Source organism: Ascaphus truei, chromosome 5, assembly GCF_040206685.1.
Source record: "Ascaphus truei isolate aAscTru1 chromosome 5, aAscTru1.hap1, whole genome shotgun sequence".
In the NCBI taxonomy this organism is placed as follows: Eukaryota; Metazoa; Chordata; class Amphibia; order Anura; family Ascaphidae; genus Ascaphus; species Ascaphus truei.
Genome location: NC_134487.1, coordinates 163,161,432 through 163,176,966, shown reverse-complemented (window position 1 = coordinate 163,176,966; position 15,535 = coordinate 163,161,432). Strand labels below are relative to the sequence as shown.

General features: G+C 39.8%; 1 long non-coding RNA gene across 2 annotated transcripts in view; it reads left to right on the top strand.

The window, feature by feature from the left end:
• Positions 1-15,535, top strand: part of LOC142495553 (uncharacterized) — a 39,444-nt gene that overhangs the window by 12,789 nt on the left and 11,120 nt on the right. For both annotated transcript variants that reach the window (XR_012801759.1, XR_012801760.1), the window contains exon 2: positions 2,220-2,336. This is a non-coding gene — a long non-coding RNA (uncharacterized LOC142495553). The remainder of the gene's footprint in view (positions 1-2,219; positions 2,337-15,535) is intronic.

Here is a 15,535-nt window from a genome sequence, read left to right as displayed (position 1 = left end):
ATATACAGCATCAGTAGCCTGTCTAGTCAGCAGGAAAGAGGGTTACAAGTATATTAAACAAATCAGGAAAATAAATAAATAAATAACATGCTCAAGGGGGCAAGTTAATAACATTATATGAGTCATATAGGCTTCTGGTGGAGATTGCTGCTTGAAGTGCTGGGAATCCCATCTGTTCTCCCTTTCAAATAGTTCGGATTTTCGGACAATCGCAGTTTTGGTGTATATTGAATTACCCCCTCAGGTCACTAATTCTCTGAATTCCACTAAATCACCTATAATTATTATCTTTATCGGAAAGCTGAAATGATCAATGTTGTGTGTTTTTTTTTTTCTTCTTCTTCAGTTTTCAGTACATTGGCAATGTTTGTTAAATCCACGCTGAATTTTAGTGTTCAACACTTTCAAAACTTCAAACGTGGACGTGTTGAACAATACAATATGGATCACTCATCACTCCGCAGGAATCCATTGTTCAGTTTCTCACTCTCCCGCTTTCATGTATCATATCCTCTCATTTCTCCTTTAACTACTATACCGCAATGTATTTTTCTTGGTTTTTTTACGTGTGTTTTTTTCGCTGTTGTCTCATTACCCCTTTCCCACCCCCTTTTCTCTTGTATCTGGTTTCCTTCTTTTTCCTGCCTTGTCTTTTTTTACTTGCAAGCCATGTCAATAGCCGAGCATACCCAACGGAAAATGGAAAACATATTTACTTGCACCATGAGGCTTATGTACTCACAGTACCAAATGTACATTTTGGTGGTAAATTGATGCAACAAAAACACAAAATATTGTATGTGCTAATATGTGCAAAAAAATGTTTTTCCCTGTCATGCACCATAACCTTTGTGGTGCCCTGTAGACGTAGTTACTATGTCATGGGGTCTAACACTTCAGAGGCCCCATGACATAGTAGCTACGTCATTATCTTCCTGCTCGCTTTTCTACAGGAGATCGCGTTCTGTGCTCTGCGATCTATCACTATCAAGTAGAACAGGAGGATTCCTTCCATCTTGTTCCATCAGTGACAGAGCTACAACAGAGAAGCAGTCATGTGCTCACAAGTGCCACGCTGGTGCTGCAGCCACTCTGGCACTCACAGGGTTAAAAAGGCATTTCTTCTTAGGGTCATTTAAAAATATTATTATGATTAGGTGATCACCGTAGCTGAACCGCATTCAACTCCGGGAACTGATATACTTAACTCCATGCTGCCTTTTTGCTTCCTGGCTCCCAAATCTTCTGCCGTACACAGCCAATAGGAATATTAAAAACTCAATGGTTCCTCCCTGCAGGGATTGGTATTGGGGGCTCCTTCAGAGATCAGGGGTCCCTGAGGTTGAAATTAACGTGTTTCAGTTCTGGTGATCCAGTGCTTCCCACCAAGTTAAAAAAACGAGTAGGCACAACTATACCTTTAAACGTCAAATGTTTAGTCAGGTATATTAGTGCAAACACATGTGATATCCTTGACGCACAGATGTACGTACATTACTTTAAACAGCTGAAAAATCATATCAGTAGTTGAACCTGGGGTAAATCCTAAAAAGTGTGTTCATGTTGTTAGCGCAGAATTTGTCATTAGGCATTTCCATGCGATCATGTCTCAATCTGTTCCATCACGTTTTCGGGAATATTCCCTTTATTTTCTTCCCTAATTTTATGATAGGAAAGTTCACGCTGACGGGTATTGTCTCCATTTTAGATTTTTTTTTATATTGTCTCTCCATTGCTATATTTCTCTTGCAGGCAGCCACTAAAAGCCAGCAAGAAGCAGTTGATGCCAATGAGCCATAGATTTTAGTGCATACCTAATTTTACTACAAGTCAATGCTCATTAACATTTCAATGATTTTATCATGACATCAAAAATATACAGATGGCTTGAGCTTATTGTTAGTCATTTGTGTGTAAATTCATTTGCAACCGTTACATACAAAGATAAAACACAAGGTAGAATATCATGTACCCATAGCATACTTTTATTTAAAATATTCACTGACATGAAAGATGGTGAGAAATTATATCCCAGAACCACAGGGCATAATAGATATTTAAACATATCAATTTATATTATATTATAGCATTTAGTAACTATTACATAGAATTGCCCCCCTTGTGAGCCACATTAAGAATGTAAACGGATGTAAACGGTGATAACTCCATGTTACTGCTGACGATTGAAAAGTATGTCATGTTAATTTTCCTTTCCTCAGGGGGGAAGGTCCCGTTCAGCGGACTGAAACGTTGGATGTATGTGCAAGTTTCTTTAATACAGTTTATAGCTGCTTATACCTTCTGAGTGCTGTTGTCTCCTTACAGTACCCTTTCTGGTAATGTATGCTTTATTATTTTTTATGACATAAGCACCAGGTCATTATATCACTACAGGAGTGCCAGATATTCATGATTTGTGTATATATATATATATATCAAACAAAGAATAGACTGCGCTCCTCAGGTGTAAAATCAGACTAATTACCAAATGATTGTATGAAATGGATATAGCAAAGGTGAATGGCAAAAGTGAATGCAACAGTATTATGGATGATTGACTCACACTAATAAAAATACATGCAATATGTTATAATAAAATGCTGAGTGCCAATGTTTAAAAAGCTGCTGTAAACACAAATATATGCCAGTGAACAATACAAATATAATAAAATGGCATGTGTTGGTAGTTATGACTACTGCACTAATGAATCCCTCCTGAATGATACTAAATGAATGATGAATGGAAAAATACAGAAAAAATGACACTAAGTGTGTCAAAGATAAAAATAAAAATAAAAAATGTGAAAAATGTAAAAATATATCAACCAAACCAAGGGTCCATGCTAGGATCTGGCTGCTCTCATCAAGGACCAACGAACTCCCAGAAATCTGTGAACAACAAGAAAAGAAAGCGCCCGATCCTAGTGCAGCATGAAAAAATACAATTTAATAAAAATGAATATGAATAAAACCAACAAATGCGAACTCACAAACACAGGATAAATAAATGCATATAATGAGTATACTCATTCGCCAACCGCCCACGTTGTGCCTTGGATGGCGCGCCCTCTCTCTGTCTGGGTTTTCTCAGCTCTGCTGAACCGACATCCAGCAGGGGATACAGGAAAAAGCTCACCACAATTTATTTATCCTGTGTTTGTGAGTTCGCATTTGTTGGTTTTATTCATATTCATTTTTATTAAATTGTATTTTTTCATGCTGCACTAGGATCGGGCGCTTTCTTTTCTTGTTGTTCATATATATATATATATATATATGTTTTTCCCTTCATACCTATTAGTACGGTTCTGCCAGATATCTAAGTAAAAAAATGTATCAAGTTTAATGCTACAGAGAATGTACAGAAAAACAAATTGTACCATAAATCCTTTTAAAATGAAGTAACTCAACCATGGCCAAAGCATTTTGTACAGTAATAGCTAGAGATTGTGTAATTTAGCAAGTTGAATAAGCATGAAACTTACTTATTGTCTCAAGAAACAGTTACATGTCCCCACACGAGTTCTAAGAGAGCATATTTGCCATGCCAGAACCTGTTAACATTTCTTCTAAATCACAGAGTAGTACTGTCTACTGGTGACAAGCCATTGGAAAGAAGAACAGACGCACTTCTAATTAAGAAACGCAGTTCTTTTGTTTTGAAATGTAATTTATTTTACCTTATAGCTGTTTTCCCATTTCTGTTTTTGGGGGAGCAACTTGAAAGCGGGCGGTGTAGCTAAGTGTGATGTAATTGTATGAGTACAAAATTTCCATGCCAGTGTGAGGACAATGCATGTAGAATAATGAGAATTTTTTTACATTTGACAGTCCTGAGAAATTCCTAGAATGTAGAATAATGAAAGTATGGTGAGTGTGGTGCTCAACAATTGAAACCAGTTCCATCTGTAGTAGATAAAAATATCATGAATGAAAGTCCAAATGAAGATGGAGTGTCCCCAATATGTAGAATGAACAAAAACTGGAAGGGATAAGTGTCTAGTGGAGTCTGCATAACTACCACAACTATATACACTTCAATGAACACCCAACCAGATAATGAATATATAAAGGACAATGTCCGTGGTATACAGGAAAAAGTAAGGCACTGCGGCTCTTTACCTGTATATCCCATGGGACACTCATCATCCGTGTCGTGCAATCCATCCGGTGTAGATTCAAGGTAATGGTGGGTATAGATAGAGCACAGCCGAAGACTTCCTGCTTCTGGTATCCAGAGAAGGAAAAATGGCCAGGCAACTCCAAACTGACAAAAAGGTAAATTTATTGCAAGCTAAACATACAGTAAAAACGGACTACATGAACACACCGAGAAACCATGTCTCAAGAAACATGAAAGCGGGCGGTGTAGCTAAGTGTGATGTAATTGTATGAGTACAAGATTTCCTTGCCAGTGTGAGGACAATGCATGTAGAATAATGAGAATTTTTTACATTTGACAGTCATGAGAAATTCCTAATAGTCAGATTGTCTTAACACATTTGTTCTAGACACAAACGACTTAAAAAAAATTGTACACATCCAAACTGTGTAATCTTTGGTGTTTGTCATGTTTGGCCTAAAAGCAACATTGAAGATAAAATTATAAACTATGTAACAGTGGCATCACAATTCTTTTGTTTCCTCCATCTCATTCCTCCGTCTCACTGCCCACAATTTTCAATTTGGCCCAGTATCCGAAGAGGAGAATACACAAGGCCCTCCTCAAATTAGAACTAAGCAGCCAATGTGGACCTGACTTACTACAATCTAGGTTCCTAAGACTTCGTGCCCCAGCAATTGCCAAACCAATTGTTTCCATATGGGTAGTTAGGACAAAAGTCCAAATAGCAGTGCTCAGTCCGAATCAGACACATTGGAAATCCATATGTCAAAGTATCAAAGTCCACATATCATGGTGTAAACAGAAGCACATGAGGCTAAAGGGAGTATTGGACCCAGTGTTTTAAAAACAGTGATTCTTCAATAACACATAACTGTCCATATGGTGGAGACAAATAAAGGGTTAAGCATACCAGTCTCATACAGTACTCCACAGAACAGGGGTCTCTCACTGCAACACTGTTTCTGGTCAACAACTCCCCATAGATAATAGGGGAGAGACAATACTCACATAATGGCTGCTTCATGGGGTGCGTGCATCACGCTGATGTTGTCTTGGTAGAGATGAATCCTAGGATTGGAGCGGAGCACAGCAAGAGGAGAAGGGACCAGCAAGGTGTGGGTTAAAATATTATTTATTGAAAAGCATGGTATCGGGAACAAAACAAACACTCTGACGCGTTTCAGGCAAAGCGCCCTTTATCAAAGAGATGATTCGCGTCTTCTCCCTCTCACAGTCTTATAGACGGCTCTCCGCCCACATAGATTCATGACGCTGCGTCAATTTGGCGCGAACAGCCGAAAATCAATATCATTGGTCAGGCTTTCCTCCAATAGGATCACTGAATTCAATAGGTGCGTCTCATGTGGAAGAGGAGTGACGCGTAGACTTTGCAGTCTCACGAGCAGCTCCCCACCCACAAGCAAAGGTGACGCTGTATAAATTAGAGGTGAGAGCGTATTACATGGATCTAAATAATCAGGCTCTCCTTCAATCAAGCCTCTGTAACCAACGAATGCGTCTCATGGGAGCGAGGAGTCCGAAAAAGGCTAGTGGTGGGGATAAAACATATATAACATAGAGAAAATAAAGACACAAAAACAATAAAGGAAAACAATAACAAATATTAAAAACAGATAAAATAAATCTGCGAATCGTAATCTAGAATAGGTGAGGAACAAAGAGAAAGTACAAAGATGGATGCAACTTGCTTTAAAGAATACATATCTAAAAAGTCACATAAATATACTTAAAGAATCAGCAATTATTATAGATGACGCTGTCCTATTTGTATCTGTCTATTTCAAGTGCATCATAATGACGGAAGGATATAGGGGGGAATGCATATCGAATAAAGAATAGAAGTGATAGTCATAATACACATTAATATCCCTGGAGAGAATAGTCAATATAAACAATTTAACCCACTTATAGACATTCCAAGGATAAAGTATATATATATATATATATATATATATATATATATATATATATATATATATATATATATATATACACTCATCAGTAACTTTTTAATTGTGACGTTAAGGGAGATAATCTGTGGTACAGATATCTGATGAGTAAACATATATCTTGAAATGGGACACTATTTCAGAAACTGCTTGAGTTCCCAATCATGATTCATGCCCATGGGTGCTAATGTCCCAAAGGCATAAATCCAGAACATCTCCCTGCAATTCAGAAAGGCTTCCCTATCTCCTCCCCTACGATGTATGTCTATACAGTATGTTCTATAGCACTATAGGAGAATGTAGTGAGTGATCCTAAAGGGCATGTGGTAAAGTGACGTGCTACAGGAAATCGATCATCACGGTTTTTAATATTACGAATATGTTCACTTATTCTAACTTTAAGTGCTCTGATTGTCCTGCCTATATAGCCACTCCCACAAGCACATCTCAGCAAGTAAACAACAAAGTTCGTATTGCAAGTCATGAATGACTCAATACGATATATATGATTAGTATAAATATTCTTAACAGATTTTATTTGTGTTGCATATCTGCAGAGATTGCAATTCCCCCACCTGAAGAATCCCTTAGGTAATTTTTTCACATTATTTTTCGCTGAGCAGTATAAGCTGGGGGATACATGATTCCCAATGGTTTTTGCTTTCTTAAAAACCATTCTTGGGTTTGAACTAGTGTATGAATCAAGATCCGCATCTAATTTTAAAACTGCCCAATGTTTTTGTAAAATGAATCTAATCTGCTCAGCTTGTTTTGAGAATGTGGTTATGAAGAGTGGTAACTGGTTTGTTGCATCATTTTGAGTATTTCTTTTCTCATTAGTGTATTTAATTGATTTATTTTTAGACAAAAGTTGTCTTCGATCCATATTTAGGGCATAATCAAAGGCAACTTCCAGGTCCCTCTCTCCATAGCCACGACTCCTAAATCTTTTCTTAAGTTCTTCCGCTTGGGTTAGAAAGGACTCTTCTGTAGAACATACTGTCCTCAATCTAAGGAATTGTCCTTTGGGGATGCCCCTTATTAGTGATCTAGGATGGGCACTGTTAGATCTGAGCAGGGAGTTTTTGGAGTTTTTCTTCCTATAAATGTTGGTTTGTATTTTTCGACCAACATCTATGTATAAATTTAAATCCAGGTAATCGATGTGTGTCGTGATATGAATGAGTAAATTTCAAGTTATAGGTATTTGCCTCTAAATATATACAGATATATACAGCGTCACTTTTGCTTGTGGGCGGGGAGCTGCTCGTGAGACTGCAAGGTCTACGCTTCACTTCTCTTCCACATGAGACGCACCTACTGAATTCAGTGATCCTATTGGAGGAAAGCCTGACCAATGATATTGATTTTCGGCTGTTCGCGCCAAATTGACGCAGCATCATGAATCTATGTGGGCGGGGAGCCGTCTATAAGACTGTGAGAAGGAGAAGACGCGAATCATCTCTTTGATAAAGGGCGCTTTGCCTGAAACGCATCAGAGTGTTTGTTTTGTTCCCGATACCATGCTTTTCAATAAATAATTTTTTAACCCACACCTTGCTGGTCCCTTCTCCTCTTGCTGTGCTCCGCTCCAATCCTAGGATTCATCTCTACCAATTGCTTCCATAGTCAACTCTATCCTGTCTGCAGGCCATATCCCTAAGACCTGGAAAACTGGCAGAGTTGTCCCAATCTTCAAAAGTGGGGACAAAAACACTGTCTCAAACTATAGACCAATCTCCCTTCTCCCAATCCTATCCAAAGTCATGGAAAAATGTGTCCACTCCCAATTAAGCAATTACTATACCAAGACAAATTTCACTAGCCAATTCCAATCTGGCTTTCGCCCAAACACTCTACCGTAACTATCCTGCTAAAGGTTTGCAATGAAATCCAGTGTGGAATGGAACGGGGTCAACTCACTGGTGCAATATTCCTAGATTTTGCAAAGGCTTTTGATACTGTTGATCATGTTATCCTGCTTAACAAACTCCAGAGCTCTGGAATAGGGCAGCATGCTTTAAACTGGTTTTAGTCCTACCTATCAGGTAGATCCCAACATGTGTCCATCTCAGGCTCTAACTCCAACCCCCTGGATATCACCTGTGGCGTCCCGCAAGGCTCTGTTCTGGGGCCCCTACTCTTCTCAATGTTCATCAATGATCTTCCCTCAGCTTGCAAGGAAGCTTCAATACACATGTATGCAGATGACACAATCCTATATGCGCACAGCCATAGCCTCTCTGACCTTGAACACATACTACAATCTGACTTTTTGAGACATGAAAACTGGATTTCCCAAAACAAACTGTTTTTTAAACACTGACAAGACTGTAACAATGGTATTTGGGACCAAGGCTAAATTTTTAAAGCTTCCAGTGACTGAGCTCCAGATCAGAACCATCGCTAACACCACCCTAACTCCTGTCACTAGTTTTAAATACCTGGGCATATGGTTTGACTCCCACTTAACATTCGGAATGCATATTGATACCCTGACAACCAAAACATATGCTAAACTAGGTGTACTTTACAGGAACAAATCCTCTCTAAGCCTGCTGGTCAGAAAGCGTATCGCACAGCAGATGCTAATGCCAATTATCGACTATGGAGACATAGTACAGAGGCGGCACATTTTATTTGAGTGCGGCTAGCTCCGCAAGCCTGGGGATGCCCCGGCATGCTAGCCGCACTCCCGATGACGCGTGGTCACGCGTCATCGGGTGCCTGCGCCCCCTGCACGCGCGTCCAGGGCTCCCCGAGGGAGCCCTGGTGTCCCGCGATGTGGGGGACGGCGGCAGGGGGTTCCAGGGGACCCGGCGGACCCGGCAGCGGGAGAGAGAAAGCCCCGATCGGAGGGCGCTCCTCCGTGTCTTCGGTGCGCGCCCGGCACCCTCTGGCGCGCGCCAGGTTACTACTGCGGCCGAGAACGGGCAAATGCTCGAATAAACTCGGCCGCAGCAGTATATGGCTCGGCACCTCAAACCCACCTTAGCAAACTTGACACCCTCTACAATTCAATTTGTCATTTCGTTCTCCAATGCAACTACAACACACATCACTGCGAAATGTTCATAGAACTAGATTGGTCATCACTCGAGTGTAGGTGCAATGTTCACCTTTCCTGTCTTGCCTTCAAATACTTTCTGGGCAAGCTACCATCTATCTGAACAAGCTCCTCACCCCTACCACATGCAGGACTTATCATCTGAGATCAGACTCCAAAAGATTTTTCATGGTCCCAAGGCTCAACAAAGTATCCGGCCGCTCATCCTCTTACTGTGCCCCCCAAAACTGAAACAACCTATCGGAGACTCTCACATCCACCACCAGTTTATGTTCCCAAGTGTTTACTATCCACATTTGCTTGGTAAACGACTTAATTTCTTAAACAAAGGGTGGATGCTGAATGAAATTTAAACTATGCTTCCAGCTCGCGATAAAAACGAATTCATAGCAAGGGGGTATGTGTATCAAAGTCTCTTAACTGCAAAAAATTATTGTTTTCGATAGGATTCCTTATCTTTAGTGTTCCTGGTGCAGAATGTTGATCAACTTTTGACCTCATTTTGCAGTCGGTGGACTTTGATACATACAGTATCTCTCTGATGCTCTTTTGGTGTAGCTGTTGCAACAAATACAGATTTAAAGATGCAGACCCTAACAAAACATATTTCGGAGAAAATACAATATTAAGACACTTAAGTGCCCATAGTTTCCTTCACCAATCCTTATTGGAAATCATAAAATAACTATTTTTAATTAAGCAGGTCTCATCCGTTTTTTTATATTACAAATTAATCAGCCATTATAAAAGAGGTCAAAAGTATACAGCTGCAATATTACATATTTCAAATATGAAAAAGAAAGATATGTAATTGTAGGAAATTGAAAAATGATCAGTTGGTGTTTTGAACTTTCATGGGCACGGTGCAGACAAGACGTGTGTATATTATTTATTAACTAAAAGACGCATCAACATGAGTTAAAAGAATTCCGAGGGATCTTGGAGTACAACTACTCCCTACTCTTTTCTGATATGGACTTCTGTAACACATGGGACAAAATCCTTAAAAAGTGTTTGTATGATTTGATTATTCTCACTATTGAACGTATTCAGAAATAATTATTCAATCAAGAAAATATAAAGACCATTGAAGATAAATTGCAAAATATGCTCTCTGCAGACCATCTTTCATCTTTTACAAATCTAGATAAAACTACAGAAGACTAGGCGATAGAAGCTATGAAAAGAAGAAAAGTTCCTACGTATGTTCACGATTACAATTCCGGTTTTGTCAATCAATGGAAGCAGCGATGAAATGAAAGAGTACAGAATAGATTTCTAGCCCACGATAGGGCATCAAGAACCCGTGACTGGGACTTGGCTTCAGGAAGTGACTTCTACATGTTCCCATCTTCTAGACCCAAGCACCAAACATCATGGCGATTTCTTAGCAAACCGCACACAGGTGGAAGGAAACATCAGACAGGAACCAGACGGTGTACACAGTCGAGGATGTCTGAGTTCAAGGCGATAGACATTATTGGGGTAAATATAACAAAGGAACTTTAAACACTTTAACATTTCTATACTAAGGTACTCGTTACTGCACACTATGTAGATCTCTGAACTAGATAAGGACCTATTCCGTTTTTTTTTTGGAAGTTTAAGACTCAAGGCTTTCTTTGCGACAGATGCAAGTAACACCATTGTATCAACTAATAGAATTGAAGCTACTTACACACAGAACTTTTTACACTTTGACTAAGGATTTGAAGACAAAAGTACCTTTATGCCTTCCCCCGACTAACAGCATAGTACAGACTTTTATTAAGCTGGCAGATGAAGATGTTGATACTTAAGGGTAACCCCTCTCTTGGATTGCTATGTGCAAGGGGGTTAGAGGCTAAAGGGTTAACTGCATGGGTTGTAGCAAAGTACTGTGCCCTTTCCTGTATTTGTTGCCAAGTAGCTCAGAAGCAGCTTAGCCGTGCCCACCTTCCAGAAGGTGTTCATACTGTCACTTAGTATAGGACACCAAGTATACTTTTAGCTCCACCCACCTTTGGGAATTTATTTCGTCTTCTACCTGGGCCAGGGTGACTAGGCAACATCCAAGCACCTTCTGCTGTATCTAGGGAGATAATGACATCACATAAGGGTATAGAGCTGTAGAAGGCTCCTCATGTATATAGTGTTTGTCTTTCAATATGTTATTGAGCATAGTCACTTTTATTGATTTTTCCATTAGGGAAAGTATCCCTTTTTGAACTTAGGGCCACATGATGAAGGGTAAGGAGTGTCGTACCCAATATGGTGAATGTGTGATACTCAGGAGAGGTCCCTGGAATAGGATCTCAGAGTATCATAATAGAGCTGCCTAAATACAGGTCCACAAATACACACCTGCGTCCAAAGTAGGGTCTAGAAGGGCTCTGCACAGGATGACAGGATATGGATCCTACAATGAGAGTTGACCCCTGACGAGAGTCCCGGTGGGATGTAGGAAAGCCCAATGTACAGTGCAAAGGATTGCCGATATCCACCGATGTTAAAGGTGACAAGCCATGTGCCTCCCTTGTGATGCTGCCTGAGCACCAAAGGAAGAAGTATGTATGACCAATAAATAAAGTATGAATGTCTGCAAGAGAAAAGTTCCTGGCGCCTGTCACGGTAGACCATGTCTTTTAACACATTTATATTTAATGGATCAGTCACAAGGCAAAACAAGGCAGTGAAATAAAATTAGGTTTATTTGGATAAGACTTCGTAAACGCACAGGAACACAAACTACAGAGAATATACACACTTACTGGGGTCTGAGGGGTGAGCTCTAGCCCTTTCCAAGTTTCAGGGCACCTGCTACAGTCTGCTCCAGTTGGTTCCAGCCTGCTGGCTGGGCTTCTCCATGCTTCTCTGTGTGAATAGTTCTTTCATCCGAAGCACCTCTGAGAAGCCCGACAGTAGCTCCTTGTCTCTTCAAATCTCCAACAACAACAAAAGAGTTATCTGCTACACTGCTCTCCCTTATACAGGGCTTGTTGCCTATCTAATACATTGAGGGGGGCTGGCAGCCAATTAGAGCATGGATTGTGGTTGTGCATTCAATGGTGGAGGATAAAATTCAGCAACCGTTAGCCTGGCTAGCCCCATACCCCCTGCGTTCCTGGCTCTCCTGTGTCTAGGTGAAACAAACGCCACACACCTGGTTCCTAGCTTATAACCCTATGGGGGACAGTACTGTATAAAGGGAACAGAATTACAGGGCAAAACGGTAAGGTACAATATAAGACCCAAGAGCTGACACTCTCAACCCTTGCCATACGGTTTCAGGGGCAGCCAGTCAGGCTCCACTTAAATTAATGAAGGCCAGCTACCCGTTACCATCACAGCGCCCTTCATTACAATATTTTACTATGACTGCTTACAAGACCAGCCTGCACGGATATCCACGCCCTGAGAAAGATAAACACCTGTACCTATTCACATGACTTTGATGTAACACTCCTCTGGGATGGGAAAAGAGGAGTTACAGAAGAATAGACATGAGTTATACCAAACATAGAAAATGTAATCCATACATTGAGTAAGGCTACAGACCTTGTGATGACACTTTTTGATGGGGGAGGACTCTTGTGATCTTGTACAGAAAGCACTATATGGAGGAAATATTGAGCCCACTTAGTAATGTTGAGAATGATAGATCTGTGAAAAAAAGACCCTTTTGTCTGATGTTCAAAAGATTCAGTGAATTGTATACAAAGTGCAGTGAATGATAATATATTCGACTTTCTTATAATGAAGGATCCGATTACTCCAGCCTTCTACTGCCTGCCAAAGGTTCACAACATAATTTGGTTTTCATCATAGTTTCATTTTGTGTTCTTGATCTCATTATATAATTGATTAATTGGTTATAGCTTTTGCAATGGTGAGGCTTTTTTCTTTACACACCTAATATGTATGTTTACTAATCACCCACTTGTGATGTCACAGGTGAGTGTTGTATTTAATGGGCACCAGACCTATCTGTTTCATACTCCTTGAGAAAGCAGAATATCCAAGTGATGTGTGGCGCACAGCAAACAAGGAACAGGTCATGTGGCAAATAAAAAATGAATTTATGAAAGCTGCATTAAAAAAAACGGTTTGAGGGAACACCACTCCTACGCGTTTCGTGCTGTGAAGCACTTTATCAAGGAGTTACCTAACATTACAAACAAACAAGCTTTTGAAAGAAAAGTGAAGGAAACAAACTCACCAACGCGTTTCACACCTTGACAAAGTCCCACGGGATGAAACGTGTTGGTGCATTTGTTTCTTTCACTTTTTTTGTGAGCTGAGGAATTAAAACCTTTTTACTTTTATTCTGGAGTTGCCCTCTGTTTATTTGTTCCTTGGAAGATCCTTTTTTCTGCTGTGTTCCTTTGTTTCACATCACTTGTTGCTGCTTCTACCTTGCAGGATTGCCTGCTTCGGAACACTGCAACACTGGACCCATACTGGATACCCCCAAGGGCAGATAATTGGCCTTAGCCCATATATATATACCTGAGGTCCTATTGTTGGGGAGGTTTATACATTAAGAGGGGTCTACATACAAAGGCCATTGGTTGTGGTAGTCAAGTGGACACCGCTAGGTCATTTGTCCCCTGTATATGAACATTGAGCTTCTATGGACGTTTACAGTGTGCTAATTATTGTTTTAATAACAATTGTGTTATATTCGCACTAACATATGAGCACCACTTCTCTGCAATTTTTCAAATGCATGCAATGTTCTGCTTGTTGTTTTATGTTGCAAACTGACACCTTTTAAAATTCAAGTAAAACTCACAGTTTTAGGATTTTTTATTTCCTTAATTGTAAAAGTAAAGGTGTCATTGTCATTGTGTAACATGCCCATGTGGCTTTTTGTATATAGGCATACAAATGAGGGAAGTGCGATTTCGGATTTTAGAACACAGTAGAAATATAAAGAATGCTAAAAGAGATGTTGAAGCATTTAAGAAAATCGGCTCGGTTGCTAGGCATTTTCTGAAACTTCACAATTCGGATCCAACCGACCTGTCAGCATTTGCAGTTGAAAAGGTCTCTTTAGGTATACGCGGTGGAGATTTGGAACAAGCCCTGCTATTCAGGGAATGTAGATGGATCGTCCAACTAGATTCCATGATTTCCAGAGGTCTTAAAGCTGCAGTTCAGTCAATATCCTGCATACTGTATGTGTTTTTATAATAAATCAGTTCTGTAGTAAGAAAAAATACTTTTAGCATTCTCTGTTTTTAAAAAAACAACTTTGAAAGACCAATTTTCTTGTATTCTATTTTAACAAGCATTTACTAAGGCACCGCCCCTTCATGTCCTGTCACAAGCCCACGTGCATTAGCATGAGTGTCCTGTTATTTTCTGGTCATATGATCTTCCTCATAGTACATTCAAGGAAGCTGGAGAAAAGGGATCAGCCATGCATTGCAGCTCGGATAGGTGATTTCAAACTTATTACAGTGTTTATTCCATTCATTGCACGTGTATATAATGTAAAATTGTAATAATTCCATTTATAGCAAATGTGTATATGTGAATATTATTTAGATGTATATGTATGTTACTGAAATGTGGAGTAAGTGGGTAGGTAAATACACACACACAATACACTTCCACTGCGCATATATATATATATATATATATATATATATATATATATATATATATATATATATATATATATATATATTGTGACATAGTCCAAAGATGTTAGGCAGCTTTCTGCCCCATTTTAGAGCAGAAAGTGCAGGAATAGTTACAAATGATCCGTTCCACAGCTTCCCATTACCTCAGGCAGCTGGATGGAAAATCCAGACCACAGATTACAATGGCTCTAGTTCTCCCTCACCTGCTCTTCTAATCACATGCACAGGTATTTAGAGCAGAGAGGTTTTGCATTTCACTCTCTCTCCTTGGAGCCTGGGGGCTGGGGGTGTCGCTACTCTCCTGCATCCAGTATCGAGGTTGACGGCCTCTCCACGTATGACAGTACCAGAGGATTTGCCTGGACACCACGAACAGATAAGACAAAACAAATGATTACTGCTGTTGCTAAAAGACTGTGCTGTATCTTGTGTCCCTAAATGAGAGAGCATTGTTTTAAGCTGGGGAACCAGTTTAGTTGGCCAGCAGCTATTAGAGAGACTGATTCTGATGTGTAGTTAGATCCCTGAAAGGGATAGGATTTGCTTATATGATTTTGGTTTTATTTCTTGAAATAACAGTGTGGGAAATATTGTAACACTGAAATGTGTGAACTGCTGAATGAAAGTATCTGAGTACCTCTAACCTACACATGTTAAAGCTGCAGTACCTTACTTGGATGAAAATAAAGCAGGCAGAAGCCTGAGTTAAGCAGCATAATACTTTGCATGATCCTGTTTGTTG